Below are 27,111 nucleotides of genomic sequence, written 5' to 3'. Positions count from 1 at the left end.
GTGGAGCGTGCAGACTTCAGGGGCCTCACTTTTCCACTGTGCTTTACTGCAAGATGTGCTGTGGCCTTAAGTGCACACAAACCTGTGACATCTCAGAAGGCAAGGAGAGACACAGCTCTTTCTCAGCCAGTAAAGTCAGGCACAGAACAGCTGTTAGGACTGTTTATCTGGAGCTACTTTTCCAGTACGAACTACAAAATATAACCTAGTTAGTTATTTAGTCTATACTTTTCCAGTATGAACCACAAAATATAACTTAGTTAGGGAATGGGAGGATTTAGCTGTTTCTGGTGCTTGTGAGCAGTTCCAGTTTACGCTGAAATCATTGGAATCCCTGCTGTCACTCGGATCAGGCCTCCAGAGCCTGTGGTTCTCCAGGCTAAGATGCTATAACATACCACCCCGTTGCATACCGGCAGCCTGGCTACCAGGCCGCTGAAGGCTGCATGCCAAAAAATTCCAGGTACTTGCTGGTGCCACTCACATCCAAAAGCTGTCAAACACAACAGTGGAAAAACCTGAGAAAGACATTGTCATGTAGAAACCTACCCTTTCTCATCACCTTGGGATTTCTAGGCAGGTCACATATTGTGTTGTTTGATTGTCCACAGAAAGAAAAGCATTGAACATTCCATGATGAGATCTAATGTGAGGAATGGCATTTTGGGGGTGCTTGAATAAACTAAATAGGGATGCAGAAATGCTCTGCAGCATGTTGCAGGTGTCTGAGAGGGCAGCTACAGCAGATTCCCTGCATGTGCCGCAGCGAAGGTGACGCAGGACTACAGCGCACTGCAGAGGGATACAGCTCTCCCGATTTCCCTGTTTCCTCGCTTCTATCCTCCTCTCCGTGCTTTTTGTTTTGTTACTGCAGGAAAAACGCTTTCTTTGAGGAGGACTTGAAAACTCAGAAATATGGATCTTTCCAAACTTTCCAGTTAAATATTTACTGTCCCAGACAGAAAACACTTCATTCATCAATCGCCTGAATGCCCCCACCTGGAAAAGAAGCACAGAGCCCGAGATCCTTCAGCAAACTAATTCCTGCTCATTACCGACTCCGTGGGCATGACTGCTCTCAGGAAACTTGAAAGTCAAGCTACTCAGAAGCGCTGCCCATACATGTTTACCTTGGACTCCAGCTTCCCTCTTCAGACTAAATCAGGTACTTTTTGTCTGGTTTGCCTAAACAAGTACAGCTGCAAAATGAACGCTGGAGCATTCCTGGGGGTACAGCCATACTAGCCCCAGGTTTCTGACACATTTCTGTGTGATTCCTGTAACCTCCAGGTTAACCAGCAACACCTCCATGCTCCTCAGCACCATGCACAGGTATCAGAAATGCTGGCATATATTTTTTTAAGCATACTTCACCTTAGTCTGACACTCTGCTTCAGGCTTATCCTTTTATGTGAAGCATGGCTGACTTCTGCAAAAAGCTGCTTTTAACCCAGGATCAGACTGCAGGCTGCCCTGTCTGTGCAAGCAGGTGTTTAAGGCCCTCGAATTTCAGCTGCATCTCTCTTAGAGGCCATCGGGTTGAGATGGAAGTTGCAGAGGCAGCTGTGAAGTGCAAACCATTCGCCCTGCAGCCTGGACTGCCAGAGCTTCACGGGAAGGAGCAAAACCCCATGGTGTTCTGCAGAGCTCCGGTCGTGATCCCTGAGCATAACAAATAGGCTGAAAGATGCAACATTCAGCAGGAGTAAATAACTTTGCAGTGTGCTGGGTGGAGTACACGGCTGCAGTGTGGTGAGCTTATTTAAACTGTAATACGGAGTGTGGGAGCTGAAATCAGCACGTTAGGTTAAAACTATCCACACCCCAGCTAGTGAACCTGTGAGCAGTGAATGCGCTGTGATGAGCATAAAAAGCTTCATGAATAAGCAACAGTTTCAGTGAAATTTCAAGGACTGATACCAAATGTTTTTCTCTTGTAGCAATTCAGTGCACTTCATCCCTCAAACGCTAAGCGGTATTAACATATTTCAGAGTATCACAGAGAGAGCCCCTGCGTACTTTTGCTCAAGTGGTAATGCAGATTCATACCTGTTACGATGGCTGTACTGTTGGCATGGCTGGAGTAGCCCTTGGGAAAAATCTGGCCCACAGATTTTGCAGCATTGCTCAATAGTCATTGTCTGGACCTTGTACCTATACTGGAAAGCACCAGATACACAGCAATCCTGCAAGCAAACAGCCATTTGCCTGAGCCAGGCAGGTTTCTGTGTGGCTGAGCAAGTACTTGGAGCCAGAGCACCATGACCCCTGTAAGCCAATGCTCATCAAAGAAAGACATGCAAGACGATTTTGTCAGGAAAAAGAAAGTAAAGAAAAAAGAGAAAAAGCCAAACTAATAAAGGGGACAGCAGGACACAGTGTTATGAAATGTAGCATGCTTTATTTACACCTTTGTTCAGTAATGACATGGAAAGAGCCTGGGCTGTCAGCCAAAGATGATGCCCAAGCGCCAGGATGAAATCCTGCCTCTAAGCATCCACTAACCTAAGCTGGAGCCCAGAGGACTGTCACGTGCTGTCCACGCTCCTGCTGCTTAACACCTTGCATGGCAAACAGCACCTCTTTCCTGTGTGGGCTGACACTGTTCCGTTCTCCAGTCTCACACGGGAGAAGACACAGGCTATGGCATCATTGTGGGCAACAACACCAGTCAGTACTGACAGAGTGGTACAGCCATATGAGCATTTGTCTTCTCAGGGCAGCTGCAGTTCCTGTGCCTGTGTTGGCGGTGGAGGCAAACACCACTTGTCAGATTGGAGAGATCAGTGCAAGGCCATGGAGGTGGTCAGTGGGGCTGGAGCACCTGAGGTGTTGAGGAGAGATAAAGGGTTAGCCTGGGGAAGAGAGATATCAGAGAAGACCTAACTGCAGATATCTGCTACCTCGCAGGTGTCTACCAACCCTCCTCTCAGAAGTGCACAGGGATGTCTTGTGTTAAAACGTCTGGTTATGTCCCTTGTTGTCAGGGACAAAAGGGACACATTGCAGCATGGGAAATTCTGGTTGCATTAGGAGAAAAATTCCTTCCCTTGAGAGTGGTGCTTCCCTGGGACAGGGCCAAGAAAAGGTGGTGGGATCTCCACTGTTGGACATGTTCAAAAATTAGCTGGACAAGGCCCTGACTGCCCTGACCCCACTTTGAAGCCATTGAGCTTGGAGAGGTGGATCAGAGCAAAGACCTCCAGCTGTGCCTCCCCACCTGAATGTTTCCATGATTCTGTGCATAAAGCCTGCAGCTCCCAGTCATGTGTTGATCATGTCTTAAAAATTAATTTCTGAGTAATCCTGAGGATTATTTATGTGACCCTGGGGCTTACTCACATGAGTACCAAGTGTAGGACTTGCTCTTAATTGAAGAGCTAAACGTAAGTCAGCAGCCCAACAGGATTATTCAGCCTGCAATAGTATCTGGCAGATGGGCATGCACCCTTTCCCTCCATTCTTTCTCAGATGTTCCTCTGATAACAACGTTTTCTCCAACATTGTGGAGCTATGTAGGAGAATGATTCAAACAGGCAGGCGATGATCCATGTGTTCCTGACAGGAAGAAAAGTCACGTTCTAAACCCAGACCGCCACTTTTGAGTGTCTTCAGGTCTATCTGTAGTGTGTGTTTTGGTTTCATTTCTCTCTGTCAGGTTGGAGAAGTGCTGGAAATGAGGAGCGCTTACATTGTTGAGCTCCTGTTGGTCTCTGTATTATCAAAAGGTGTGGAGGCACCCACAGCAGTTCCTGTTCACCTTTACCAAGGACTTAGTGCTATGTGATTTCTTGGGAGTGGGTCTCCTCAGCACCTCTGCAACTGGTTGATCTGCCTTAGCCCTTCTGGAGTAGGAAAGCCACTTCAATTTTAAGCAAAGCTTGTTTCACTTGCTCTTAATCATTCACAGATTTCCCCTACCCCCTCACACCTATGTGTTCATGGCCATGGAGAGGTGTATACATGAGCAATCTGGCCAGGATCACTTGGGGTGACACGGTGGGTAAGGGATGCTAGGTATCAAGGTCTCATTGAGCCTCCTGGGCTTCTCTTCACTGATGATGGTAAGCCGGTTTTTGAGAAGGTCTTGTGTACTCTTTAGGATCTAGGGGTTACCAGGGTGATAGTCTTCCCTCAGAACTTTGCATACTTTAGCATCATTTCTCCTTGGTCTGGGTTTCAGAAGGTATCAGAAAGATATAGTTTTGAGGTATCAGAAAGAGGAAAGGCACAAGTGTGTTCCTGGACCTTGTTGCTATCCTGTTGTCAGAGCGTATGGTCTCCTGTTGGTAAGTCACCACCTAATCTCAGCACAAGAAGCTGCATTCAGTCAAAACAAATACTCCATCTCATCTTTAGCCCTGCTACAAGAGTCCTGTGAAATGTAATTACAGGAGCTCAGAAAAGTTTAGACTGGAAGGCATATCTGGAGGTCCCTGTTCCAACCACCTGCTCCAACCATGGCTCACCACAAAGCTAGGTCAGGTTATCTCCAAGGGTGGAGATAACACCACCTCCCTGTGCCCTGTCCCAGGGCTGCACTATGCTTGTGGGGAAGCTTTTCTTCTGTTTTCTCAACACTTCTTTTAAACTGGATGTCCCAAAATTAGACTTAATTCTGGATACTGCCTGATAAGTGCCAGGTAGTAGTAGAGAAGCCCTTCCCTCACTGGCTTGCAAGGAACATCCAGGCCCTGGTCTCCATCACTGAGGCCACATGGCTTCTAGCTGATGTTTGTGTCCTTTGATGCACACCAGCACCTCCGAGCTGTTCTCCAGGCTGTGGGTGTCATCCTGCACCACTGCTGGGCTTCTCCTGGCCATGAACAGGACAAATTATTCGCCCAGGCTGTGCTCCAGAAGGTTCCTGACAGCCCATTTCTGCAGCCTTCTGAGGCTCCTCTGAAGTGCTGCACTCCCATCCAGCTGCTCCCCCTGTGGGGTACCATTCCCAGTGCTCTACATCCTCTCCTCTAGGTATGGTGATAAAGATGTTAAAAAATACTGACCTGGTATTGACCCCTGAGAAATGGCACTTAGAATCATAGAATCGTTCGGGTTGGAAAAGACCTTTAAGATCATTGAGTCCAGCTGTTAGCCCAGCACTGCCAAGTCCATCACTAAACCACATCCCTAAGCACCGCATCTACACGTTTTTTAAATACCCCCAGGGATGGTGATTCCACCACCTCCCTGGGCAGCCTGTTCCAATGCTTCACCACACTTTCAGTGAAGAAAGTTTTCCTAATCTCCAATCTAAACCTCCCCTGGCGCAACTTGCAGCCGTTTCCTCTGGTCCTATCGCTTCTTACTTGGGAGAAGAGACCAACCCCCACCCGCCCACAGCCTCCTGTCAGGCAGCTGTAGAGAGCAGCAAAGTCCCCCCTGAGCCTCCAGACTGAACACCCCCAGCCCCCTCAGCGGCTCCCCACAAGACCTGTGCCCCAGCCCCTTCCCCAGCCCCGCTGCCCGTCTCTGGACACGCTGCAGCCCCTCTACGTCCCTCTTGCAGAGAGGGGCCCAGACCTGAACACAGGGTTCGAGGGGTGGCCTCAGCAGTGCCCAGTGCAGGGGGACGGTCACTGCCCTGGTCCTGCTGGCCACCCTGCTGGGGACACCAGCCAGGGTGCTGCTGGCCGCCTGGGCCCCCTGGGCACACTGCTGGCTCCTGCCCAGCCGGCCGTCACCCAGCACCCCCAGGCCCTTTCCCACCAGGCCCTTTCCAGCCGCTCTGCCCCAGCCTGTAGCGCTGCGTGGGGCTGGTGTGACCCAAGGGCAGGACCCGGCACTGAGCCCTGCTGACCCTCACACCACTGGCCTGGGCCCATCGCTCCAGCCTGCCCAGGTCCCTCTGCAGAGCCTCCTGCCCTCAGGCAGGTCAGCACTCCCCCCAGCTTGGTGTCATCTGCAAACTGACTGAGGGTGCACTCAATGTAACTGTCTGCTAGCTACTCTTTGGCTGATGGACCACTATCCTTGAACCTGATGGTTCACCCAATTCTCCACCCACTTTGCAGTTCACTTGTGAAATCCATAATTCCATGGTTAGCTGCAAAGGTAATACTTGAAAATTAAAAACAAACTCTTGCAAAAAAAATTCCTTCCTAAAACATCATCATTTGCAGACAGAAACTTTTCTTTTTTATCAGTTTGATGCTTTGGTGTTGGCCGAACCTGGGAATCAGCATGTTGGTACTGTGCCTGCTGTTCTGAATACCCTGTTATTGTAACAAAGAACACCCACTCATAATTTCATACTGGCACCAGCAAAAAGGTTTTGTCATATATGAAAACTAGCAGGGAAATCCATCTTGTGTAAATCCCTAGAGTTAGAAAGTTCATGTATTGTTGACCAGACAATAAAACAGATAGCATGAAGGAAATGGACTGACAGTGCCTTGTAAACATAGTTTCACTAATTAGAAAAAAGGAGCATTGAAGCTTTTATTATCTTGGAACAAAAAGTAAGCTACTGGAATGAGTTACATGCAGCAAAGAAGCCTGGCTTTATCCGTAGGTTGGGTATGCTTTAATCTGACGTCCTGACAAAGCTGTATGGTGAGTAATACCTAGAGTAAGCCTGCCAAAGCTCTGCAGCCAAAGCACGACTCTACCTGTCACTCCAAAAAGGCCCAAATGAATAGCAGGACGCTAATCCCTAGGGCACCACATAGCCTGCTGCATCTGGCTGCTACGGTAGGGAGCAGATGATGCTTCCTTTCAGATTACTACAGGTGTGGAGCTCACACACACGCAGACAAATTGTGCGGCTGCTCTTTGTTCAGGGTTAGCTAAAGATCTGGTATAGAAACTAACATGCTCAGACTCCAAGGGCACTTGCAGTTCACTTCCCACCATAGAGTTTCAGAACGAAAACTGACTTGCCTTTCTCAGGATGACCCCATACCTCCATGCATTTCAAAGTTTGTTTTGTCATGATGAAGTTTTAGGTTGGGAATTCTAGACATTGTTTCTCTAAAAGCTTAGGTTTCAGTGCTTTGCTGTTTTCTTAGGAAAAAGCATTATACTGAAATATACATGGGTTGCTCATATAACTAGTGAATGCCATAAGTTATTAGATCTGAACCAAGAAATGCCTTTTCCATCTGAGACATATGAAAACTTTGATTTTACTTTACACAAAATGTATCCAGAATTGTTCTTACAGCACAATAAAGGTTAAGAGAAGAGGTTACGTCTCTGCCTGGTTCTTTCTGTAGGTCATCATCGAGTTCATAGTGATACTTACTGGGTCGGGCACCCTCTCCATCAGCATTTCAGAGCATCCCTTCACAGAAGATCCTGGGAAGACCCAGCACTGCTTTCCTCCTGGAGGGGTCCTTCAACAGGGCTTTTTCTATCACTTTCTCACTTCTGTCACCTTTATTTCCTTGACTAGCTGTTAGTATTGTGTGAGCTACATAAACAGCTAGGAATCTCTGCTAGTAGCTAAAGGCTGTGGATTTCACCTATTTTAAAAGACAAACATATTTAATCATGCCTAGAAAGACTCCACTGCAAACTAAACAACAAATACAAGCTCTTCCCTGTGTGAATTTTCTGAGTTATGTCACCATTGATACAGTATTGTACCATTCTCGCAGCTGAGAAAAGAAGCACACTTTAAGTTTGAAAAAGTGCTTAGAGACTGATAAAATGGAACAATTGGCTCAGTCACTGCATGGGTACAATAGATTTCAATCCATTGGATAGTGACAGCTGCTAGGAGATTTCCTGCAATTGCTCTCAGAAAAAATGTAATTTTAGTGCAGAGTCAGCTTTGGATCTCTGCTTCTTCCACTGCCTTGAATGGAAGGACCTGCATTTGTTTGGATCATTTACTTACTGTTATGAACAGGTGTCATGGTTTAACCCTGGCTGGCAACAGAAGCTTCACACAGCCACTCACTCACTCCCCCCACAGTGGGATGGGGGAGAGAATTGAAAAAGTGAGAAAACTCGTGGGTTGAGATAAAGACAGTTTAACAGGCAAAGCAAGAGCCAGGCACACAAGCAAAGCAGAGCAAGGAATCCATTCACCACTCCCCACGGGCAGGCAGGTGTTCGGCCATCCCCAGGGAAGCCGGGCTCCGTTATGTGCAAAGGTTACTTGGGAAGACAAACACCACCACTCTGAATGTTCCCCTCTTCCTTCTTCTTCCCCAGCTTTGTATGCTGAGCATGACACCATATAGCCTGGCACATCCATGTCCTGGCTGTGTCCCCTCCCAGCACCTTGTGCCCCCCCGGCCTCCTCGCTGGTGGGGTGGGGGGAGAAGCAGGAAAGCCCTTGGCTCTGTGTAAGCACTGCTCAGCAGCAACAAAGACATCCCTGTGTTATCAGCGCTGTTTCCAGCACAAATCCAAAACATGGCCCCATGCTATCTGCGGTGAAGAAAATTAACCAGCACAACAGAATAGAAGAAAGAAGGTGCGTTTCTGGAGTGCTCAGGCACATATTTTAAATGGAGTCATTTTTACTGCTAAATCAATTAAGTGTATATGCTATCACAGTGCAAAGCTTTTCAGTGGAAAGGACGAGGCAGGAACATTGCACTTGCCATCAGTATGGGCCTCCCTGACTTGCATCCTTCCCAGACAACCCCACATCTCAGGTGTACAAAAAATTTTGGGGTCACAGATTTGAGTTTTGCTGGTTCAGATCCCAGAGGTGTGAGAGGTATAAAGTGAAGGGTCAACAGCAGGACACAGACCTGAAGCAGCTTACTCTGACTAAACCAGAAGACCTCCCTGCTGCATGCTTATATAGTAGACCTGAGGCAGCAATATATGAAGGATTTACTGGTCAAAAGCCACATTTTGAACCCCACCCTGAAACCAGAAGCACGCTATGGTGTCACGTGCATGCAGAAAAATACCCAGCTTAGCAAGGAGCTGCCATGTCCTGCCCTAACTTCAGTCTCAGACTAATTTAAGGTGGAGCTCATGTGGAGTCACTCTGATGCTGAATCTCCAGGTGATAACTGCACTGCTGATGAAAAGCAGTGTCAGCATCTAAAAGCTGTGGCTGTGGCCTGCTGGCCAGGAAGAAGAAGAAAGTCCCACCAGACTCACTGTTGCTCAGTCCTCCAAGAAAAAGAAGGAACACAGCTCCTTCACCTGGAGAGAGCTGCAGCTGCAAATGCAGATACCTTCCGGCTACAAAGCAGATACGCTTTATCCTCATCTTCCAGGAAGCAGCCAACATCCCTTGTATCACAGCCAGATTAAGCTTTGACTTGTTTCTCTCTTCCAGGCCCCAAGATCATCCCTGTGCAGGGAAGACACAGGACAGCCCTGCCCGTGCCTGGCAGCTGCGGCAGAGCTTGGCACTGCTGGTAGGTGGGAAGCAGCGAGTCCCGTGCATGGAGAGCAGTGGAGTGGTAAGTGGAGAGAGGAGGTGGCAGCCTGGGGCTGCCTCATGTAACTCCTGAGCTAGCAAGCTGCCCCTAACAGAGATCTCATCCTCTCCTCTGCCCAAGAGACTGGACAAACTGCTCAGTTATGGGCCCCTTGCAAACCAGTGGGCTGCAGCTCTGGCTGGTTCCAGCTGAGATGTTTGCTCTCCTGTGTGCCTGGTGACTAGAAGCAAGGAATCCCATCTCGGGCGTTTAAAAGCAGAAGATATAAAAGCAGAGCTTGCTGACCATAGTGATCCTCTGTGTGTGAGGTGCTATCAGGGAAGTGATTGATGCTAAAGTGGCCAGAGAGGAGTCCAGAGCTCAGCCAGATTCTGCACTTGGGCTGTGATAACTTTGGGGGGTACATTAAGCATACCACATTCAACGGGTTTAATTGCTGTAGTGGAAATATCTCTTTTACTTATCTTTGCAAGCATTCCTCTCCCCACTCCTGCATTTTGAAGGCTTGGATTTCAAGTTCACATCTATCAGAAGAGAAAATAGCAAGACGTGCCCTATCATGTCCTGGACACCCTAAGCCAAAAATGAGGGAGCTGCACCCTTTTCCCCTCATCCAGATTCTATCTTTTATATGCACTTAAAATGTGCACATAAAGCTTTATCGCACCCAAACCATTTCCGAATCAATGAGCAGTCACATTAACTATTAGAACTTTGAAGGACTGTAATTCCAGGGAAGTTTTACCACTCCCTTTGACAGCCTTTTGTATTTGTGGTGCTGTATGTGTCTTATAAACAAAACAGTGCAGAACATATCAATCAAATTATCAGCACAGAGAGGATTACTTAGGCAGGCACTTAGAATTTCCTCTGCACTCCTGGTGAGTCCACACAGCAGGCAGCCCATCTTACTCTGTAACAGAATTAACACCAGTGGAAGAAGTGTTAGTACCTTTCTGGTGTACCTATAACCCACTTCTCTTATTAAGTTAGAGTTGCATAAAATATCAGACATTTAAGTTAGATATGTATTTTCTCAAAAAGCACCTTGGAATAACTGAACTAATTCTCCATGTAAACTCCACAGTTCAAGCTGAATTGTTTCCCTTCAGCAGTCTTCAGGACAGTACGATAATACAGTTTGTGAGTCCAGGAGTTTTACTCATCCATGTTTTTTTCTGCCAGAGAAGTGTTTTATTTTGGTGCATCATGGACCATTCCTTAAAATGAGCAATAGCTTTGAGGCTCAGCACTTCTGGAAAGGCTGTTTTGGGTGCACACACACTGAGGATCTCAAGCACCAGGGGATTCAGTTCTTCCTGATTTTTGCAACTGCAATGCAAAAAGGCGAGGTGAGCAACTTCAGGAGCCAAATGGTTGTAACCAAACAGGTGGAATTTAGCTTTTGCCTGCCTATGTATCTACTCAGGCATGTAGATGTGAGCACTTTCACAACAATGAAATAGAGCTGAGACAAAAAAAGTCAGAAAGACCTAGTGATTATTGAATAGCCATAGGCATGAGCCAAGCACTACCTTCCTTTCTGTCTCCAGGCAAAGTTTAATACAAAACCCGTGGTGAATATTTTCTTACAACATGCCTGCAGTGTTGCTGGACACAAATATCATACCCCAGAGACAAAGGCATGCTCCTGGACTGAGAAGAACCTCCTGAAGAACCCACGAGGCTCTACTGAGGTCCATCTAATATTATCATCAGACTACTAAGGCAGAAAGGCAGCAGAAAAGAAATGTCTTCACCCTGTAGCAAACATCGTCTTTGGAATAAAGCCTTATGGGTTTATGACAGTGATCTGGGATGCCCAATCCGAACAGCAGCAACATTTTCTTTAATGTACAGAATCCAACATGCATAACTCAGAGTAAGAAGCAACAAAAACCAGTTCATGACTCTCCTCTCCCTTTGCCTTTGCCTTCCTCAGTAAGAGATCGGGGTTGCAGGTCAGCCCCTTCCCTGCCAAACATTTGAGAATTCACGCACTGGGTCACCAGCAGTGTGTTTCCATTGCCTGCCCAAGGGGCCTTCTTCACCTGGGGAAGGACAGCGATGTCCTTGATGGTTGCAGTTTCAGCCTGACTGCAGGCAGGATCACAAGTAAGTTATGTCATCTCACACGTTTGCTTATGCAATGGCGCATATCTCATGAGTGGAGTGACTCTCAGCAGGGCCACAGTTCATCTTAGCAAGTAACCGTCAAAATGTGCTGCCGTGTTGTGGCAGCCAGCATTTGTGGCATGTGCTGCCACAAGCTCTGTTGGATTTCTCAGAGTCTTACATTGCTCCACACTTTTCTAAAAAAACCTGGTTCCACAGACATAGGATTGTATGAGGATCTCAGCTTTCAACTAGAACAGCAGCAATAATGGTGGCAGGGAAAACACGTGATACTTGAAACCAAAGGTTTTGGAGAAAAGGAATCTAACTTTCATTATTGATTAAACATTTGCTATTATAAGACATTACCTTGCCTTTCAATTTATTAATACTTCATACTGGGCATAATGCCACAATCACATATGGCTGTGTATGTATTACGCTACAAAGTGAAGACACACATCCAATTTAACTGCAAGCAATTACATTATGTATGAGTGGCCACTTAACTGAAAAGATGCATAGATCTGGAGTTCACCCCAGGTGCCTTTGCTGCTTATTTCTGAAGCCTGCCTATATAGAAACTAACTACTCCAAACACTCAAGCACAGCTTGACATGGCTGTGTTCTGGGCGTCTGATGTGCTCCCGGTGTTTTAAAGCCATTCAGAGATACAATGCACCGTCAAAGCACAAGGAAGCAAAAGAATCAACTTGGTATATATATTCTTAATACATTAGCTCCTGGGATTTCAGCCATTCCTGAAATCTGTTTAACAAGAACAGATGACTAATCTGCTATTCTGACTACCAAAAATCTTGAAAATAATCCAAAAGTAATTTATTTCCAAATGAAATAAAGCTGCTTCTAAACTCTGCCTGCCTTATGCAATCATGGAAAAAACCTTGGATGCAAGGAAGTATACAACAACTTTAATAGTGGAGAGCTCAGCAAGATCACTTCCAATCACCTCTGGGGAAATGCAAACTTGCTTCGCAGCGTACAGAATTTAGTCAGCTAGCAGCTTACAGGAGCAGCTTCTGGTTTTGGAGGCTCGCAAGTGATGAGTCAAATCCCCTAGCTATTTCTGTTAGAAAATAGAGAATTTTCTGCATTTAAAAAAAATATCTTTTTCGTAGGTGGGGGGGAGCCAGAAGGCCGTGGAAGAGACTTGATCCTTTTCGGGTTTTTTTGTTTCTACTCACGGTAACAGTATCTCATTTCTCAGAGCCAGCTGAATCTTCCGGAACTTCCTCTGTTCCTGGTCTTGTACTGCTGCAGAAACAGGACCAGATGAACAGAAAGCTGTATGAGGAGGCAAGGCCTTTGTTCAAAGGCTGTTACAACCTCTTCCAACCACCTGTTTGTCACAACATAGTGAAGCAGAAAGATCACCTTTCCCAGATATTGGCTAAAGAGGCAGCTATGTCCATATAAAACCTGTACTGTAAACAAAATCCCTGACGCTGGTACAGCATCTGTTGCTTTAATAGAGGGATGCCTACACAACTGCTTGGGGGTGCTCTGAGAAAGGCCAGCCCAGCTGCAGGTGGGGAGCAGACTCCAGTGTGCTGTACCGTTGTGCCTATAGAGACTATAGAGTCAAACTTGATTGCATACACAGAAAAGTGTATCCCACACTACAGCAGCTAAAACCAGTGGGAAACAGAAGAATGTAGGTGCAGCTATTTCTTCCCCACAGCCTTTCCTAATTAAGTCTAAAAATGTCTGTAAGGCAAGCCCTGCCCCATCTTTCTGAAACCAGTCGCTACATGTGCTTGTCAAAAGTGCTTCTTGCACTCTGTTCTGTAAATAAATGCCAGTTAGAAACTGCAAGAACATAGACTGAAACCATGTAAATACCAAACAATACAAAGTCTTTAAAGAACGTTTCCAAACACAGGGACAGTGGAAGTATGTCAGGCGTATTGTACTACCACAGAGGATTTCTAAAACCAGTATTAGTTCATGTACAAGTCTGTAGGACTGAATACATGAATTCATTCTGTGAATGAATGAGCTGAATACAGTGCGTTCAGGCAAGCAATATAGTCCTGTGCAGATAGAAGTTTGTACAGAACTCTCAAAAAGCATACAGCAAAAAATGACAGCCCTGAGCCAGTCATGTGCTACTGTACACGAGCATACTCCACCATCCTCAAGTCATCCAGACAGCTTCCAGCAGCAGAAGGCATCACTGTGAAGATGTGACACCACTTGCCTTTCTGCACATCTTCTAGACCCAGCAATAAAAGATGGTATCAGCACACACCTTGAAAACTGGCTAGCATGAAGCATACCCAAACCTTGCAGAGAGAAACTGTGCCCCTCTGCTCAACACATTGGGGGTGTTGAGACAAGTTTTGGGTTTCCCAAGACAGGAGAGGTGTTGCTAAATTGAAGAGTTCAAACACAGGATCACAAAGATGTCCTGGGGACAGTAGTGCAAGATATTACAGGAAGAAGTGGGGGGAACCGGGCTTGTTCAGCCTGAAGAAGACAAAGCTGCAGTGGGATGTAGTTGCAGTCAGCCACTGCCTACTTGAGCAAGGCAAAGGACAAAGACAGACTCGTCTCTGAGGTGCACGAGGAAATGGCAAGAGACCACAGGCGTGGGCTGCAACAGGGGAAATTCTGGTTGGACGTAAGGAAGTAAATTCCTTCCCATCAGCAATGCAGACAAGGCCCAGATAAGAGGTGGTAGGACCTCTGTGGTGGGAGATATTCCAGACTTGGCAGGATGAGGTCCCAAGCATCCTGGCCTAGCTTCAGTGAGCCCTGCTCTGAGAGCAGGGTGTTGAACTAGGAACCTCTATATGTTCCTTTTCTAATCTGTATTTTTTCCATTATTTTTATGACCTGTGGGTGTTGATTTTACATTTTTTTGATTTGGGGATGTAGGGAGGCTATCAGCATTTCTGAACTTCATAGCCTTTGGAGTAGTTGAAACAGGGCTTGTTTTACATGTCTGTGAACTCAGCTGGGGTCTGAGTGTCCCTCATGGGCCACCTCTCACTCAGCCACCATCCCTGCTTGCCATGAGACTTTCAGAGCCAGAACTTAAAGAGCAATTCTGGATGTGAGATACAAATTTGAAAGACCTCACCTCACTCTTCCCACTAACAGCACAAAACACTCTAAGCTGTTTGCCTTCCTCTAATCTTTCCTTAGCTCCAGTCCCCAGCTTGTGTGGTGGCCCTCCACATCTCAGTTTACCACCAGACCCAGAGCGTGTCCTGAGCCACCCTGGCAGCGGGCTCAGCCCAGATAGGGACATGGACTCTCACACTGCCTCTCACCCTGGTGACCCTCGTCCCCCATGCCTAGCAGTGGGGCAGGACAGCGGTACATGCAGTGGCACAGGGCAGCCCTTCTCCAGCCCCCTTGCTGTGGGGCAGCCGCTCACAAGCCCGGGCTGCGGAGCTGCTTCAGGCTGTCCCGGGAGCAGCAGCATCCGGGAGTGGGGAGCTGCTGCTGGAGAGACAGCATGTCTCAGTCTTTGTGGTCCATGCCTTCATCCAGGCCTCACCCTTTCCCTTCCCTCAACCTCTTTTGCACATTTCTGTGCCTGGCTGTGGCAGGGGCAACCCCCCCTATGCTGTTTTCCAAACAAATCAAACCGGCAACCCATCCTTCAGCTTGTTAAGCTTGTTAACACACTGAGCAGCACCACTGAAAGGGGACTGAAGATGAAGGTCCAGAAGGGAAATACCTCTTCCATTCATTTGTAACTGAAGTTTTTTCAACTAAAGCATCAGGCACGTGCTAGTCTCGCTCTTCCTTGCCTAACGCAAAGTGAAGAGTTGCAGCACGCCGCTAGGATGCACTGCGGGAGGCTTGGGGGCACAGCCACTGGCCAGAAAGGTTTGGTTTCTCAGGCGTGTTTCTTTGACTTGAAACGTCATTATTATTATTCTAGATGGGTTGATAAAGCAAACAAGCACAATTGCTCAGTGGTCAGCGGGTATGGATGCTGAAAGCAGAGTCCCTTTGCCCATCCCTTCCCCAGACAGCTAGTGCCTTCCCACAACCTTCCCAGCACAAAGCTTGTCTAACACGTTATTTTGTACGAAGAGTTCAGCCAAATGAACCATGAAGCAATGAGACAGGCAGAAATGAAGCAAGCACAGACCATGCCCACAGCAGCAATCAGACAGGTTGAGAACTGCCTGCTTCTCCTTCATGGACGCTGTGACAAAGACCTGGCTGCACCAGCATGGCATAAAGACTCTCACAAATGTTTTTCCTACTAGGAGCAAAGAACAGAATATCAAAGAAATAAATACCCTTCTTGGCCCTTCTTCTCCCTTGCTGGCCCAGGCTCCCTCTCTCTTTGGTTTCCAGCTCCACACTCTTTGCTGGGCACAGCTGAAGAGCATCTCTGCCTGCCCGAGCAGCCAGTGCCGCACAGTGCTGGTCCTGCTGTCTTCAAATGGTTGTTGGAGCTCCCCAGCAGGACTGGCAACAACAGACAAGTGCCTTCTCACTATCATTCACTTATCCTTAAGCTTCCCACATATTCTCGAGAGCTGGGGCACATGGTCAAAAAGCTAAAGTTGTCTAGGAGCTGGATCATTTGTGCGACAACTCTTAGAACTACAGAAGGCAGCAAAGCTGTGCCTACCTGGGCAAGGGCATGGAGGCTCCAGACTCCTTTCCCTTCGGCAGCTAAACCCACTGTGATGCACAGCAGGCTGTGGGGTAACAGGGACAGAGGCACTCAGCAGCTCTAGGGGATGTCCCCGGAGGATGCACCAGAGCAGGCCACACTGTTCCTGTGTTACTGCACATTGGTGTGCGTCTGTTCCCCACAGCCCTGGCAGAAACAGGTCCTGGCTCCTGAGTGGTGTGGACTGCACCGCTCCAAGCAACATGTCACCTAAATATGTATAAAGACTCATACCATCTGCTTTGACAGTGTTGCTGCTTAGGAACTTGGGGCTGGCTTCAGTCAGTGGAATGAAGGGTGAAGGAAAAATGGCACCCAAAGACCAGGAGTGCAGGTAGTCTGGTGGGTGTCCTGGTTCCAGCTGGGACAGGGTTAATTTTCTTCTTAGTAGCTGGTGCAGTGCTGTGTTTTGGCTCTGATGTGAGAACAATGCTGACAGCACACTGATGGTTTCAGTTGTTGCTGGGTGTTTATACTAAATCAAGGATTTTTCAGTTCCTTGGGCCCTGCCAGCGAGAGGGCTGGAGGGGCACGGGAAATGGGGAGGGGACACGGCCAGGGCAGGTGACCCGAACTAGCCAAAGGGATATTCCATACCATGTGACGCCATGCTGAGTATATAAACTGGGGGAAGAAGGAAGAAGCGGGAAACACCTGGCATTATGGCATTTGTCTTCCCAAGTAACCGTTACACATGATGGAGCCCAGCTTCCCTGGGGATGGCCGAACACCTGCCTGCCCGTGGGGAGTGGTGAATGGATTCCTTGCTCTGCTTTGCTTGGGTGGGTGGCTTTTGCTTTACCTGTTAAATCGTTCTTATCTCAACCCTTGAGTTTTACATTCTTTTCTGACTCTCCTCCCCATCCCTCTGGGTGAGGGGGAGTAAGCGAGCAGCTGCGTGGTGCTGGGTTGCTGGCCAGGGTTAAACCACAACAGTGGGACATCTGTGTGATTGGGACCTTAGGTGTGTTTGAATATGACCTGACTTTGAAAGGATGCAGGTGAGGATGGTTACAGGAATTTCCCAAAGGATCCAGGACCGCTCCACATGCTGGGGGCCAACCGGTGCAGCTCTACCCATATCTTTGTGGCTACATCCTCTTTCCCCTCCACTGCACCAGATGGCCAATGTCCAGGCTGCGGGCAGGGAGCGCTCCCATGCCTGGATGTTGTTTCGGAGTGTCTGAGCCAAAACAGCAGCAAGGACAGTGAGGAACACAGAGCAGAAGAGATGGTGGCAGTGTGCTCAGGCCAGCACCCAGATCTTGTTTCACTGACATACCTTCATCTTGACACAGCCAGTGCCTCTTGCTGCACACCTTCCTCAGCAACACTGTACACCATAGTGTAAAACACCTGCACCCTGAAGAGTGCTGCTTCTCTTCCCTTCCTTCACTCCAGGAATCTCCAGATTCAAAAAAAGCTGGCAGAGCTCCTACAACACATGGTCAGATAGATACCCACACCGATGCAGAGCTTGTATGAATGATATCTCCCTGCACCAGCCAGCTCTCCTCCACCCCTGGGAGCCTGGATGCCACCTACCCCAGTGTCCCCTCTCATGGCATATGTTTCAATTGCTGCCAGAAGCAGTTTTGTCCTGCCAGGACTTTGAAAGGAGGTTCATCTCCAATGACTCCTTGAACAAGAAAACAGCCTGATTCAGTGGGCATGCATTTGCTGCAAGGAATAACAAGGGAGCACAAAACTTCTGTTCATTCTCTGTTTTTTAAAACCTTTTCTTGGGTATGCAGCCAGAGGAACAAGCTCTTATGTGTACAAGATCCCCTGCAGGATTTGGTGGAAATTAAAGGAAAGTGCAGGGATGGTATTTAGGTGAAGATGTGGGTCATGGAGCAGAACTAGGTGATGGGGAAGGACAGATGCCACATGATTTAAGGCCAAAGCAGCACACGTCATGTCTCCTATTATCACAGGTGATGCAGATCTCATGGCATTAAAGAGCTGTCCATTGTGGCACATGTATCTAAAGCATCACCATAACCATTGCGCCTTGAACCATAGGGGTGGCTCGTGGGTGAGGAAATAAGAAATGATGGTTTGAAAAAATGTTTTACAAAAATCCACTCTGCTTCTCTCTGGGCTATTCTTAAAGCAGTGGGTTTGCTTTTCAGCCATATTTTATGACTTTGAAGGAGAAAATATTCTAACAGCAAGAGAAGATAATTCTGTAAAAAAGCACAGGGCATCTCACTAGCATACTATTCCTAGTAGAAAATTACAGACTACTGCTTCATCTGTTCTTCTGCTGCCCCCCTGAGCACCCATTGCTTACTTTAGGACAGCCACAGCTGCACAAACAGCAGCTCTTGCTCTGGATGCTGCAAGCCCTGTGCAATAAGCTTCTGAGATCTGGGCAGTGCCAGGAAAAATGGGGGCTGACTCCTAGGCCACATGCAGACCCATGTATTGAATACATGCTGAAAGCAGATAGAAAATCCTGCCAGCCTTCCCCCATCTACAACCCTGAGTGCTTTTCATCCTGCGCTGAGCTTGGATGCTCCTCTCCCCAAACACACATGCACACCCCTGTCCCATAGCTATTCCCTCTGCAGAAGGCAACTCAGAGAATAAAATAGCTCTGTTTCTTCCAGGCATGCCAGAGAAGCCATTTTCTATTAGTAAAAATGATGGGTTCATCTGCTTTAATAACTGTGGTATTGGCTTGAATCAAACTGTTTTCAGCGCTTGAGGATTCTGCTGCGTCCCTCACACACACAACTGCTGGCGGGGGTGGGGGTGGTGACTCCAGTGTCACCTGCTGCAGGGCCTCCAGGGTCCATCACAAGTCACTGCGAGAACTCTCTTCTCCTGCCAGATGTTTCTCCAGCAGCCTCATTTCATGGGTCACATCATCCCTGAAGAGTCTCTTCCACTTTCCAGCCTTCCTAGTCCCACTGCAGAGCAACTCTTGTGGGTGCCTCTGCCTTAGAGGCCATCACTGAAATGCCCTGTCTCGTCTCAACACCTGGACCTGACAAAGACACTTCCACACATGGATTGGTCTAAATTCTGAAACTGGCCCCAGCAACAAATATGGAAAACATCTCCAGGCTATGTCTGTGGGGCAGTCATGGTAAAATCTGTATTAACCTCCCAATGGCAAGTGAGTGAGAGTTTTTAGATGCCACCTTCAGAGGTACTTTGTAAACATTGTAGACAGGAAAGAAAAGAGGGGAATGAAATAGAAGGAGTTTTTCTTCAAAAGTGCTTTCATAAGAATACAGTTCTCATCCTCGGGGAAGGGACTGCCTCTGTTTTCAAATTCATCTTGCAGGCAGTGAGTTAGGTGACATGGAAATGGTTACACCACCACCAGGACCTTTGCTGAAAATGCCTAAAGGACCAGGGCCTGGACAAAGGAGAAGGTGACAATGATGCTGGGGAGATCTTGTCCAGGTCATAATTTTTGCCTACATCACTGAGAAGCCTTTAGACAACCAGAGAAAACACTGGACAAACAACCAGCAACTGCCCAATTCTCTCCTCCTTGCTAAACATATGCAAACACCTCCTTTTAAATCCCCTCTTTCACACATCTCTTACAATGCCACGGGAGTAATATCTAACCTTTACCTTCCAGGTTCAGAAAGGAGGTGGAAGAACTGCAAAAGGACAGAAATATACTGGGAGGATGATGAGGAGTAAAAAAGAGTTTCATCAGCCAACTATATCAATACACGCTGATTCTGTCTAGAACAGAGATGACTAGAGTGAAAGTAGATCCCATCATTGGTGGAGAGGTCAATAGGCAATAACTACTCGTGTCTTTCACCACAAGAACAAAGAGGCAACAAATTAAACTAGCAGACAGCAGCTCCACATTCAGCCGGAGGAGGTATTTCTTCTTACCATACACAATCCAGATGTGTGACCCATTACCGTTAGTTATTGGGGATCCAGCGGTTTTACCTGGCTCAAAAACCCCCAAGACAAACTCACAGAAGTGGATGGACAAAGTAACAGGGGAAAAACCACAAAAGCAAATGGTCAGATGGAACATACCCTGCCCCAGCAAACAAGGCCAAACTGTGGTGTTGAGTATGGGGGATCATGAGACCCCCTCCTGGGGCAGCCAGCCATGGCGAACCATTCACAGAACATTACTCTCCCCATTGCTCCGCCTCACCCTCAAGCATCATTAAATCACTACTATCATCACTAAAAACTGGCCACAGTGGCTTCCAATCAGTACGTTGCCTTGTGCCATCTCAAGCAAATGTGCGCTGCCTGTTGCCAGCTCCTGAGCGGAGATTGATGTGCTCTTGACTGTGTTAAAGAGATGTTCTCGGTTGAAGCCGTTCTGCAAAACATAGTTGATGGCTTGTACAAAGGAAAGTTTGCTTGGTGTGGAAAGGAGACAGCTAAGGGGGATCCTGGTTACAGTCTCCCACTGCCTAAGGGGCATTACAGGGAAGACAGAGCCAGACTCTTGTCAGAGGTGTCCAGCGACAGGGCAGAAGGCCCTGGAGCACAAATTACAAGAGGGGTTGGATCTGAGGAGAAAACTCTCCCATAGGAGCAGTGCAGCCCTGGGACAGGCACCAGAAAGGCGATGGGATCTCTATCCTTGAAGATACCAAGCACTCAGCTGGATGAGGGTCTGAGCTACCTGACAGCATTGTGAAGAGCCTTGCTGGGTGCACTGGTTTGGACTGGAAACTCCCAGAGGTGCCTTCTGACATAAGTCTTCATCAGATTCTTGGAACCATATCCCATCCAGTGTGACCAGCCTTGCAAGCCAGGACTGATCATCCATGTTTAATCAAATATGTAAGTGTTTTTGACAGAGGAACAGTATTGTCCATGCACAACACCAGGTCACAGACTTCCTGGGTGGTTCAGTGCCATCACTTCTCTGATTCAAACTGCACCTCTGCATTGCTGCCTGCCCTGCAGTACTGGAAAGGATTTGTGTGAGGGAGGAGCTGTACCTGGCACGCATGCTGAAAGCACCTTCAATCACTTTTCTGACTGGCAATCTCCTTGAAGGATTATCTGTAATAGCGATTCCCACAAATCTCACAGGTGTTGCCTTGTCCATGGTAAGGGTAGGAAGCCATCAGGAGTCATTCTTAGGATCCTGCATGTAGCTGCCTTCACGTGGTGCCCTCTGGGGAATACTTGAAGGTTTTAAAGAAAACAGAAGCAGACTTTTTTGTTTCTAATTACTCTTTAAACAAAAGTACCACCTACCAGCTCTACCCAAGCTCAGTGCCCCACTGAGCCAGGCACACCAGGCTCTACAGCACCAGCTCCACTGCTCTGAGGAACTGTTGCCCAGAGAGAAAAAGTGGGATAAGGCAATGACACTATGCCTGTTGTCCCACGTGGGATCAGGTGGACACTGGAAAGTGGTTCACTTTACCCCTAAAGCAGTGTCCTGGTTTCAGCTGGGGTAGAGTTAATTTTCTTTTCAGTAGCTGGTGCAGTGCTGTGCTTTGGATTTGGTGTGAGAACAATGTTGATAGCACACCGATGTTTTTAGTTGTTGCTGGGAGTTTATACTAAAACAAGGACTTTTCAGTTCCTTGGGCCCTGCCAGCGAGAGGGCTGGAGGGGCACGGGAAACTGGGAGGGGACACAGCCAGGGCAGGTGACCCAAACTAGCCAAAGGGATATTCCATGCCATGGGATGTCATGCTCAGTCTATAAGGTGGGGGAAGAAGAAAGAAGGGGGGATGTTCAGCATTATAGTGTTTGTCTTCCCAAGCAACCCTTGCGCATGATGCAGCCCGGCTTCCCTGGGGGTGGCCGAACACCTGCCTGCCCAGGGGAAGCAGTGAATGGATTCCTTGCTTTGCTTTGCTTGTGTGTGTGGCTTTTGCTTTCCTATTAAACTGTCTTTATCTCAACCTGTGAGTTTTCTCAATTTTACCCTTCCCATCCTCTTCCACACCCCTCTGTGGGGGGAGCGAGCGAGCAGCTGTGTGGTGCTTGGTTGCCTGCCGTTGTTAAACCACAAGCAAAGAAACAAGCAGCTCCTGTGTTTCAACCCTTCCTAAGATATAAAGTCCATATCATCTGCAGCAGTCTCCCATAGACCCCAGTTAATGTCATGGACAGTTTAAAGATCCAGCTTGGATGAGAAGCCTGAATTTCTGCATGGCTGCGCAAGGTGAGCAAAATCATCACTCAGAGAGACACTTGTTGGAGCTAACAAAAGGGGTATGGTATACGCATGAGAGCTCAGATCTGCAGCCTTGGCCGAATTCCTTCATGAGAATCCCTTCTACCCTCTCAGTAATGACAATAATATTACTTTTTCTCTTTCTCTCTCCCTTCTGTCCGTAATTTGCTCTTCCTGGTGGAAGGGAAAGGAAGCGTAAATTATTGCAACACTATCAAGAGCTGAATAGCATCTTCTGTCACTAACAGCAAACCTTAGGAAGCAGAACACACCTCTGACAGAGCTTTGCGGAATCTGGAGACGCTATCCATGTGCTTGTTTACTGACTGAAAAGATAAGCATGAAAGCAATTCAAAGCATGTCGCTCTTTTATCTCACTTATTTCTCCCGTTTCTGGCACATCTCAGGTATTTACTAAGCAAACTCACAATTGTTTAGCACTGAATCCACCGAGATGGGCTAGATCTAACTACACAAGCAGGCAAACTGTAATGTACATCTGCCTTGTCTCTTTTGCAACCAAGGAACTCAAATTGCTGGCTCTTTCTATGCAGCTGGAGGGCCCAGAAGTAACAGCAACTGACCCAGCAATGTGTAGACTGTCGTCTTACAATGGTGGTCAAGTGTTATCTTGTGAAAAAATCTTTACACATTGCGGCTGGAGCCAAAATGCCTCAAGCAGAAATTTGACATAGGATTTTTCATTCAGAATCAGACTCTCAGTTGGGGTCATAACATAATAACCACTAACACTTTTGTGTGTTATATTTCACAGTGTGGCCCCCATATTTCTACCAGATGATGTCTGAACACTTACATGCTGCACAGCAGCTCCATAGTGAGCACTACATACACGCGCTGGATTTGCTGAGCACACACAGAGGATGATTTTACAAGTGTGCTCAGAACACCAAAGACTGGATGATCACAAGCAGGTTGACCACAGAAATCATGGAGCAAGGTTTTGAAGCTTTCAGGTTGTTTCGGATTCACTGGTTGTACACAGAAAAAATAGGTCTGTACATGTGTCATGGCTGCCATTCAGGATGTCTGGATATTGACAGTGCATTTAGAGATTTCTTGCTGTGTTACACTGCACTACTCTTTGAAGAGACTACCAGACACCCACAAATACTGGAAAAACAGCCCTGATTTTGGTTTTTGGCCTGGACAAAATTTCTGCATGCGAAAAAGGGGACTTGCTCAAGAATCCTGGTTCTAGAGCCACTCCCCAGATCCTGAGGTCTTCAAGATTTAAGAAAGGCTACACTTATTTAGCTTGTCCTGAGTAGTTCTCCTCTTCTGCTCCCCGGCTGGACTACACACTGCCAATCGATGGAGCTAGTGTATGAAAAGAGATGTGTGACAATCTACCAGGGAGCCACTTCCTATAGAAGATGATTTTAATGTAAGGATTCCAAGTGCTTTAAAGTCCTGTGAGCCAGCAGGAGGACACCCAGAGCAGGCTCTGTTTAATTAATTTACTCCTTCCTCATGGTTAAGTGTCCAGAGATTTTTACTAGAACTGTGGTCCTAATCCTTTACGTGATCTTGTACCATCTTGCTAGCAGCTGGCTTCACCAGTGGTGCTAGACACTTTCAATAGAGACCTCATTGCAGAGGTATCACTGGGGGCTTGAGGACAGCGTACCATGTGCCCATGACTTGCACATGACTTTTGTGCTGACTGAAAGCCACATTAAATACAGAGGAGCACACCACTGTTTGCGCCGAGGAGTGCAGAGAAAGGATGCACTTTCCTTAGCTGTTTGCCTTAAAGACTTATTTTTTTAATCATTAGTAAGAAAGTCTAGGAAATATGCTTCAACAAACTAGAGCTGAAGTGGCCAAAGAGTACCAGTTTCAGCGCACGGGCATTTTGCAGCAGTGTCAGGTCAGCAGGGCCATCTCGTAACACACACTGCTCACCCTGGCAGGCACGGCCGTGCCCGGCAGAGGCACCCTGGTGCTGCTGGAGGTCCCTTTGTAAGGATGGGACAGAGCCTTCACGGCGCAGCCATGCTGGGTGGCAGTCCTAGCATGCAGGCAAGTCCTCAGGCTTGTGACTTCAGAGTGACATAGCTGTGGTTTGGGTTAATTCAGCAGTACAGCAGCTTTCTCCTCACTTGCTGTGCCTCTCAGGGCTGCTTGCTTTCAGTTTCAGGGAGAGAGAAAGAAAAATCAGCCAGAAGCTGGCTGCTTCATTCGAAACTGCACAGTGTGACTTACAGCGGGAGTAAATCTCATCAGCTTCAGCTTCTACGAGGCAAAATTCCCTCCTCTAGTCTCGATGCTCTTTTGTCAGCAGCATGAACGTTGCTACCATTATTTGCATCTATTCTATAAACGGCAGATTCAGAGGAACAGGATTTAAAAAAAAAAAAAAAAAAAAAAAAAAAGGAAACAACCCAAAGGTCTGTGCATTGTGTAAAAAGCATTCCTGCGCTGCAGGGTGGGTGGTCTGCTTGGAAGTTGTTATGGTGTCAGCACAAACTGCCACAGAAGATTAGTGAAGTGTGTGCAAATACAGCAGTCTGATCATTGCATTTGAAACCACGTTAGCAAAGTGGCTTACCTGTGTATTGAATTGTGTTTAAGACATGTATTTCACTAACTGGCAGTCAAGTAGGAATTGCATCCGCTCCCTCTTAGGAATCTAAGCGGCATTTTAAAACCAAGATGGATACAATCTCATTTTACACACAGGGAAACAGAAGCATACAACTCACCAAAAAATTATAAATTCTGGGACGTGGAAAATGAGGTGTCTGAACATGGAGCAGTAAGTTACTCATCCAGTTTTAGTGAATGAAGCGCTAAAAAGACGGAAAACACAACCAAGTCCTTTTGCAGCATGTCGTTCAGTGCAGAAACTTGGCCACAGTATCTGTGGTACTGAACACTGAGATCCTTCTTCTTTTTGGAAAAGAGCTATTGACTTCTGTATCAAATATGAAACATTTTAACATGTACCTCGTAGGTGGGAGACTTGTAACGGAATTAAATGAAAACTCTTGCTATTCTTACAGCTGTGTTAACGCAAAAAAACACAATGCATTAAAGTGGAGCTGTGTAACTGAAGATATTGTCTGGCTTAGCGTTAAATTAGAGGAAAGCGCAACCGGGTGGGGATTAGACAACCCAGCTTTATGGCTGATTCCAAATAACTTAGCAAGATTCCACTTATTACGAATTCACTTAAGTTTTTACAGTGTTTACAATTAGTTGTCACAGGAACTCCGAGGAACGAAGTCCAACGGCATTCATGGACCAGTAATAAGAGCACCCTCTACTGGCCATTATCACAGGCTTTAATTAAATGTTTTTAAGCAAGCCGTTGGTGTATCTGCCTTCTCATGCACAGAGAGTACCCAGAAAGTTTATTAAAATATGCATATGAACACGCTGTATGCTATTCACGCTATATCAGTCCAACAGACACAGTGCAAAGATTTACCTCGTTTATTCACCAAATATGTTATGCATTTAATAAAAATACTTGAACGCTTTTTGTAGCTTAGGGCAAAATAATTCTTATTTTTGCAGTTTTCAGAACTGTTCAGGAAACTCTCAGGAAGGATACAAAAAAATGACAGAGCAGTAAGTTTGGTCTCCATACCAGGGACCTTAGTAGAAACTACAACAGAGAATGGAATTAATGTACAGCCGCATAAAGATGATGTGTTGAGGAGAAAGCAATGTGGCTGCTGTAAAAGGCAGTCGTGATATACTGATCCTTACAGATCTGTTGCAGTTCTCTGAAGCAATCATGGAACATGTAGACTTCCCATTTAATCATAGCTTTTCAAAGATCCCTAAGTACAGAATTTACCATAAGATACTATAGAATGAGTATCTTGATAATCATTAAACTTAAAACCAGAATTAGAACATAAGTACTAGGTTGGAATGTATGAGTAACTTACAGCATCTTCGGCCAAGTTAGCTTTAGTTAGACTAAGCAGGAGTTACAGCATCAGAAACTGTCAAAGGTAAGGGACAGATGGTTTGAGTCTTTCCAGAAGCAAAAGATTAGGAAGAATAGCTCAAATGCCAAGTAGCCATCAAGCGTGCTCTGCCTGCATTTAATTTCCAAACACACCTCCTAGACATGTACCACAGCACAACAGTTTGCCATATCATATTAGTATCACACTGGTCTTTATTTAATAATTCTATTGCATGATTAATTTATCAAGTAAAGTTCTTGTTATTTGCTACTATGAGAACATACTACTTACTGGGTAGGTCCTCTGGGGTTTGCCACGTAAACATATGAGTCAAGAGGATTGATGTTGTGTGTGAGAAACTTTAAAAGCAGGATTCTGCCTAAGTTAAGATAATTTTGTGTTGTACAGAAGTTTACTGCAGTGTGTGATTTGGAGTGATCACTTTGGGAAAGGTAAGCAGTGGCAAGAAATCAAGTTTCACAATATCAAGTGAATTAATGAAATGATGAAAGAAAAAATGCAAGTATTTAAATTATCATGGTATTACAGCAGAAACTGAGGCTGTATGTCACAGCACTAAAATGTTCCAGGAGACCAATCCTATGGACAACAGGAGAGACAGACTCAGAAAATAAAGAAATTGGGATAAAGCATTCAGTGCTTTTGAACGTACCATGAGAAATTACAATGCTCAGAGAAGAAATGGAGTGGCTAGTCCACATAAACAGTCCAAGTCCATGGATGTTGGAGATGATTTGTACCGGTAGCACTTTTGGACTTTGGTAGACGCCAAAGTAAAAGTTAATGAATTCATGACATGTTGCCAGGACTTCGCCAACTGGTTTTCTTGTTTTCTCAGAAAAG

General features: G+C 46.6%; 1 long non-coding RNA gene across 5 annotated transcripts in view; it reads right to left on the bottom strand.

Annotated features, from left to right (window-relative positions):
* The window catches only part of LOC308056984, a 38,654-nt gene that overhangs the window by 5,217 nt on the left and 6,326 nt on the right, over window positions 1-27,111 (bottom strand). For all 5 annotated transcript variants that reach the window (XR_013925051.1, XR_013925052.1, XR_013925053.1 and 2 more), the window contains one exon: window positions 1-27,111. This exon is cut by the window's left edge and continues 5,217 nt beyond it. This is a non-coding gene — a long non-coding RNA (uncharacterized lncRNA).

The sequence above is a fragment of the Falco punctatus genome, assembly GCF_963210335.1.
Source record: "Falco punctatus genome assembly, chromosome: Z".
In the NCBI taxonomy this organism is placed as follows: domain Eukaryota; kingdom Metazoa; phylum Chordata; class Aves; order Falconiformes; family Falconidae; genus Falco; species Falco punctatus.
This window is presented reverse-complemented; position numbering and strand designations above follow the sequence as displayed.